The following is a 7,872-nucleotide window of genomic DNA, read 5'->3' on the forward strand; positions in this document are numbered from 1 at the left end:
ATCATTTCATTATGGGATAAATAAATAAATAAATCGATATCTGGTATCTCACTGTCCCCCTCCATCATGTGCCATTGATCAATGTGTATTATGGCTATGGGTTTGTTATCCAACTAAGCATTATTGTCAGGGGCAAAACCTGCTCAACAAATAATTCATATTTAATGTTATTTATTTCTTCGAGCTACGAGCACTAACACTAACATTTACTTTATTTAATCTAGGGAGCATTAAGAGTAATTTAGGGTCCTTAACAATTCTAAGTACTTGTGATAATAAAAAAGGGGAGTCACAATTATATTTACACTGAATGCGAGAATATCAAATAGAACACAGAGAAAAGTTTGAGAAAGGATAAAAAAGTATTTGTATTAAGTACAGCTTTTCACATTTTACTATATATACAGGTTGTGGGCGCTATAAATATAAATCTTAAACACCTATATGCACGCAATGTAAATGATAAATCACACCAAATAATGGCTCTTGGTTTTAGTGTCATAAATACTGACATGAAGAATAAGTCTAATTTAAGTCAAGAACAATGTAACTTACTAGTACTGGTTGAGTTGTTTTACTTTTATCGTCATGGGTGACGTTTATTTATTTTCATTTATTTATTGTCATATCGGTTGCACTTGCAGTTTAGGATCGTTGTATGGCCCTTGGCCTTATTTTGTATGTATTGTCCAGTGCTGTGAGCACACAGCTAGCGATGATGTTTAATGATAATGCCAGCAGTCAATCACTGCATGAGATATGAATGAATCTTTCTGTTCTTTAACCGAGAGTTAATCATTAAAAAAAAATGATTTAAAAAAATGAGCTTTTATATAGTTCAATATCCACTAAATGTGCTCAACGCGCTTTACAAGGGGTCCCTGGCCAACAGCAGCATTTAACATTTAGGACGGGACATGACGCCTGTTAGGCGATGTTACAATTTTTTTGGACAGAAACAACGCTGTTAATGGCCAGGTACTCATTTTACACCAGAGTACGGTGAGAGAATGTGAGTAAATAGCCTTCTCCAAGGACTCAACTATGCACCGAGCGATGTTCGAACCCAGGACCTTCCGATCCAAAAGCGAGTGTTATACCACAAGACCACATAGCGCAAAGTAGGGCTGATATCAAGGCATTGACCACGGTATCGTGTTGAACCTTCTGAGTGGTTTTCCAAAACTTATTATCTCTATTGTTTCGATGTAAAACCTCTCATCACTGCTTAAACACTTGTTGATGCTCATGTATGAAAAAGTTTCACAAACTATATAAATTTCATATAAGATACTAAAAAATAACACACATTTTTGTAGAGGTAATTTCACATGAAATAAGTTGAATGCATCATTTGCTGTCCTATTAGCCCACCCCCACCCCATCTCCAGTTATTATGTGTGCCATATGTGCTTTCCTCTTTTCTTCTTACGTAGTTTGTTTTTCTCAACTGGGTACTAAACTTTCAACTCACACCTCTATTGTAGTAGTGCTCCAAGAAATATTACCAGCATTATAGCTATACATGATGTATATGAGTTATAGTTATATAGGCTGTAGAACTGGATTCTAAAATCCAGTTGTAGCTGAGATTGAGTTGCATTTGAGGCCAATGTATGCGAGTTGTACTGTATTGAGGATTAATTCCCTTTAGGCTATTATTTTATTGTGATTAATCCGCAATTTGATATCAATTGAAAAATAAGTTTTTGAGACACTTGAAATATAGTTTTCATTTAAATTTAGCTCATGGAGGGAACATCTTAAAAAATGGACAAATTGACTAAGTGTGTGCTGGAAAAACTACTCATTAATTCTATTTCAACTAAACTGTATGTTCATGGGATTACATTTTAATATTTTTTTTTTTCAAAAAGAGGAAGAACTCTATATTGAAATTGAAATATATGTATCTAAAATGATAAATTTGGGGGGTGGATTCATTACGACATTTAAATCGCATTGTTTGAATAGAATCTTAAACTACTGGATCTTTGAAACCAATTTTTTCTGTTTGAAGATAATTGCATTTCGGCCTCATAATATTACCCATAGGCTAAATGACAAGGCGGTACAATGAGTTGTGGTAAATAACACATCTGTATTACATAATCATGCGGCTATGTGGTCTAGTGGTATGACACTTGCGTTCGGATCGGAAGATCCTGGGTTCGAGCCTCGCTCGGCGCATGGTTGAGTAGTTGGAAAAAGGCTTTTTACTCATATTCTCTCACTGTACTCAGGTGTAAAATGAGTACTTGACCTTTAACAGCATTGTCTCTGTCCGTAAAAAAAATGAGATATCGCATAAATGGCGTCATGCCCCATCCTACATGTTAAGTGTTGCAGGGACTCCTTGTAAAGCGCTTTGAGCAGGTGTATAATGCCTACCTGGCCGTTAACAGCTTTGTCTTTGCCCGAAAAAATGTAATGTCGCTTAACAGGCACCATCGTCCCGTCCTACTTGTTACATGTTGCTGTTGACCAGGGACCCCTTGTAAAGCGCTTTGAGCACATTTAGTGGATATTGCGCTATATAAAAGCTTTATTTTTTTTTTCTGTGTTGCAAATCCTTTTGTCAATTCACAAATCAAAGGTCGAGGGCTATTTTAAATCAAATGCAGGCGTCTATAAGAGTCGAACCCAGGACCTTCTAATCCAAAAGCGAGTATCATACCACAAGACCACCTAGCCGTGCAATACAGTTTTTAATTGTATGTCGATTTAATTTTGTTTTCAATTTAAAACTTCTATATAACAAGTAAAATAAAATATTTAAAAAAATTTCTTTATTTATCCCATATGGGAAATTTGTCTCTTGGGTCTATTCCAAGAGAAGACTCAAATAATCTAGGCATGAGTACAGTTAGGCCGAGGTGACTTGCTGAAGGCTACACAGTACAGCGGTGGATGTTCGAACTCGGTATCTTTCGGGTACGAAGCAAAGACCGTACCACTGTGCTATGCTGCGCCAAGAACCTAGTAAAAGCTTAATAAATGTGATCTGAGGCAATTTAAAACATATTATGCATAATTCTATGCAAATACTCTAAAAGGTATTTTTTAAAAACAAAACACTAGTGACAATTGGCTCTTCAGAACTTATTGAAATGACAGCATTACACATTAACTGTTGTCCAACGTGCATTTTTTTTTTCAGGTCTGATAACCCAATTAATTCCTTTTGGGTTCATTGTTGTTGTTATGGAAATCTCATAAAATGACCCAAAATACTGTCCATTACAACTAGCCCCAAAAGTGAGTTCGGATGTCAGACCTGCAAATATGTACACGTCGCTGTAACATGATCACCTCACAGGGTTGGATGTTCAATGCCCAATGGTCAATGGTGTTATTAAGTTATTCGAAACTTGACTCTGTTCTCATTAGAACAATGTAAGCAAGCTTCTCCAAAATAGAATTAAAAGTCAGTGCTTGAAATATACACAACTGAACTCATTTTTAAATGACTGTTTTAAAATTTCCATTTTATCATGTGTTTTTTATATAAAATATGCAAATGTATATGTTACTTTTCAAATAAATCCCATTTAAGATTTTAAAAATATATTTGAAAAAATATATTACGGTTTTTAAGATATCAAATATCAGTATATGACCAATGTGAAGGGCACTTATGGAAATTTTTTAAATCAAAGGGAAGGAATCCAAGATAAACTTTCAATATGAGTTGTTTCTATCAGTTAGATGATTTTAGAAAGCGTAGCAATATTGATTTGAAATCCAACATACATTTCTTCTCCACCCCTCACCTCTTCCTCCACTGGGATTAATTAATACTTATCATTCATTTGTTTATTTATCTTATTTTTTCGGACAGAGACACCGCTGTTAGCGGCCAGGTACTCATTTTACACCTGAGTACGGTGAGATAATATGAGTAAAAAGCCTTTTCCAAGGACTCAACTATGCGCCGAGCGAGGCTCGAACCCAGGACCTTCCGATCCGACAACGAGTGTCATACCACTAGACCACATAGACGACGTGGTGTTTTCACGGTCCTCTGATTCCTTTTACCATTAAAAAAAAAAAAAGGAATTTAAATTCTTTATAATGTTCAATGTTTGTTGGCGAACAGCTGAGACGACTTCGTGTCACGATTTCGAAATTTTATCATTGTCAAGGGAAATAATCCATAAAATGTGAAACATCGACTCTAAATAACGTAGTTACTCCCCTTGTAAGTATCTTGCCATGATCTGCATGCAGTTTTTAAGACTGATAAACCAAATTATTGGTTCCGTTGTTGTACTATGGTAGAAAGTCCCCAAAACAAACTTTCATAAAGACCCTTTTTTCCAGAATGATTTAAGAACTCACAATCTGCTCTCAGTCGTCATATAGGGGTCAGCGCGGCTCAGCGGTACGGTCTTTGCTTCGGTCTTTGCTTCGTACCCGAAAGGTACCAAGTTCGATCATCTGCCGCTGCGCTTTGTTTGCCTTGAGCAAGTCACCTCGTCCTAGCTCAATTTGCGGTGTTGCACTGCGGCTGACGCCTGGGTTATTCCAGTCTTCCCTTGGAATAGACCCTAGAGACAAATTCCCCGATGGGATGAATAAAGGGAAATTTTATTTTTATATTTTTAACATTTTTATGAATAGCTATGTGCTTTGAATGTTACGACGTAATGCATTTAAGTCGACGTATGCATATATGCAGGTCTGGCACCCGAACCCACTTATGGGTCCAGTGTCTTCTATGTCATTGTACTTCCTTTATTATTTTATTTGCTTAATCATTTTCAGAAATTCATTGCGCTCAGTAAAATTACTCGCAACATCCGCCATCCTGATATAACGTACCAACACACACACACACACAAACACACACACACACACAACTATGTGTAAACTTAAACGATTATAGTCTGATTGATAGAATTTAGTGAGAACTACTCATAAAAATGTGTGGCTAAGCTAAAAACAATAACAAAGAACAGAGTGACGTCAGTTTCGTTACTTCTATAACATTATGTTTTTTTGGTTTTTTTTTTTTTTTTGGTTTTATTTTTTCTAGACGTGGAAATCATTAAGAATCTCAATCGCCCTTTCTCAAAAGGCACGAAAAATATTTAATTGTGAATGTTTGGTCAAATTGGACATCGACTATGTCCACGCCAAGGTCAAGGTCAAGACCAAGGCTGGGTCATTAAAGGTCACGAGAGTGCGGCATGGCCGTACCATTAATTAACTTTAAACAGACTTAATTGATTTCATCCATAGTAATTAACTCCCATGGGGCAATGGGTCTTTTTGGTTGATTCTAGACCTGCCGCCCCCCCCCCCCCCACCCATCCATACCCACCCCCTTTACTGTTACATTTTCATGATATTGATACGATATTTACATCGATATAATGCTGCTATTGATATCATCGTGGTATACGTTTTATATGTTATGTAAATTTTGTATATTTATTTGTAACGTGCATTGGCCATCACTCAGTGATGGAAATGTGCGATATAAAAATAAATGCCATGTATTCTTCTTCTTCTTCTTCTTCTTCTTCTTCTTCTTCTCTTCTTCTTCTTCTTCTTCTTCTTCTTCTTTTCTTCTTCTTCTTCTTCTTCTTCTTCTTCTTCTTCTTCTTCTTCTTCTTCTTCTTCTTCTTCTTCTTCTTCTTCTTCTTCTTCTTCTTCTTCTTCTTCTTCTTCTTCTTCTTCTTCTTCTTCTTCTTCTTCTTTTTCTTCTTCTTTTTCCTCCTCCTCCTCCTCCTCCTCCTCCTCCTCCTCCTCCTCCTCCTCCTCCTCCTCTCTTCTTCTTCTTCTTCTTCTTCTTCTTCTTCTTCTTCTTCTTCTTCTTCTTCTTCTTCTTCTTCTTCTTCTTCTTCTTCTTCTTCTTCTTCTTCTTCTTCTTCTTCTTCTTCTTCTTCTTCTTCTTCTTCTTCCTCCTCCTCCTCCTCCTCATCCTCCTCTTCTTCTTCTTCTTCTTCTTCTTCTTCTTCTTCTTCTTCTTCTTCTTCTTCTTCTTCTTCTTCTTCTTCTTCTTCTTCTTCTTCTTCTTCTTCTTCTTCTTCTTCTTCTTCTTCTTCTTCTTCTTCTTCTTCTTCTTCTTCTTCTTAGTAATTGGTTTGGCAGCAGCTTCAAATGGTGCTCGCACTACTATGTTATAACGATCGACCCAATCAGTAAATTCCATACCGCACCCTTGCACCGTCGCAAACCCACCCGGAAACTTCGTCACAAATTTTTTAAAATTAAAACATGAGCTTTTATATAGAGCAATATCCTCTAAACGTGCTCAAAGCGAGCTATTTACAAGGGGTCCCTGACCAACAGCAACACGTAACATGTAGAACGGGACATGACGCCTGTTAGGCGATATTACGATTTTTCCGACAAAGACAACGCTTTTGACGGCCAGGCACTCATTTTACACCTGAGTACGATGAGAGAATGTGAGCCTTTCCCAAGGATTCAACTATGCGCCGAGCGAGGTTCGAACCCATGACTTTCCGATCCGAAAGCGACTGTCATACATACCACTAGACCACATATCCTCACAACACACCGTTCAACTAGATGCTCTGCGGTTTCGGGCTCGTACCACAATGTTGGACAGGTGGGAATTCCCCACTGATGTAGTGAGCGTACTGCTGTTGAGCAGATTCTCTCTCAACGGAATCCGATTGGCTGCTGCCACTCAATGTCTCCTCTTGCTGGTGGAAAATCCCGGCATGCAACTTGTCCCCCAGTTTCAAGGAGGAGATGATATATATATGGATGGAAATTGATGGTATCCTTTTTTCCTTTTCCTTTTTTTTTCTTCTTCTCCGGCGGGAACGGTAGTTTTGTGCTGTGAGTCTGTGTGTGAGTCGATATTTCGTTGACTTTCTTACTTTCATTCTGATTTATTTTTGGCTATAATATAGACTCCAACGTATTGAAGTCAACAGGGGCGGTTGATATTGGACCCCCGCGTCTTCAATAGATTTTTGACCTTACCATTCATCATTCGCTCGCTCACCATACACGACGTGATCTGTAGTTAACATAGGCCACAGATATATATTGTGTGTGTGTGTGTGTGACGGGGTCTGGTGGATAACAGATTGGCCAAAGGTGGACATTCCCCACTGTTGTAGTGAGCGTGCTGTTGAGCAGATTCTCAACGGAAGCCGATTGGCTGCTGCCACTCAATGTCTCCTCTTGCTGGTGGAAAATCCCGGCATGCAACTTGTCCCCCAGTTTCGAGGAGTCGATGTCCCAGCCCCTCGACCGATTGAGAATTCGTCCAAACCCACTTTGGCAAGTTACGATCGGCAATTATCGTTTGAGATTTTTGATTTCCGGGAGCAATAAAACACCCGCTTTAGTTTAGTGCAATTCAGAACGATTTGAATGGGGGTGGGAGTGGGGAGGGAGGTTGGGGGGGGGGGGGGGGGGGGGGGGGCGATAACAAATATATGGATGGAACTTGATGGTATCCTTTTTTCCTTTTCGTTTGTTTTTTCTTCTTCTTCTCCGGAACGGTAATTTTGTCCTGTGAGTCCGTGAGTCGATATTTCGTTGACCTTCTTACTTTCATTCTGTTTTATTTTTGGCATAGGCTCTGAAACCTACAGACTCCAACGTATCGAAGTCAATAGGGGAGGTTGATATTGGACCCGCGTCTTCAAATGATTATTGACCTTACCATTCATCATTCGCTCGCTCACCATACATGACGTTAACATAGGCCACAGATATACTGTGTATGTGACGGGGTCTAGTGGATAACAGATTGGCCAAAGATATACCTCCCCCCCCCCTTTTTTTTTTTTCTCCAATCCCAGCTTTATTTCCCTTGGCTGTCACACACACACACTTCATTCGCCCACTTCCTCTCACTCCATTTTCTCCACTTCCGCT

The 7,872-nt window shown here is 38.6% G+C and overlaps 1 protein-coding gene across 2 annotated transcripts in view; it reads left to right on the top strand.

The window, feature by feature from the left end:
- Positions 1 to 7,872, top strand: part of LOC144964381 (complexin-like) — a 225,067-nt gene that overhangs the window by 564 nt on the left and 216,631 nt on the right. The gene's annotated exons all lie outside the window — the stretch shown is intronic.

Source organism: Berghia stephanieae, chromosome 2 (assembly GCF_034508935.2).
Source record: "Berghia stephanieae isolate SIO BIC M18660-M18661 chromosome 2, UCSD_Bste_1.3, whole genome shotgun sequence".
Classification (NCBI taxonomy): Eukaryota; Metazoa; Mollusca; class Gastropoda; order Nudibranchia; family Aeolidiidae; genus Berghia; species Berghia stephanieae.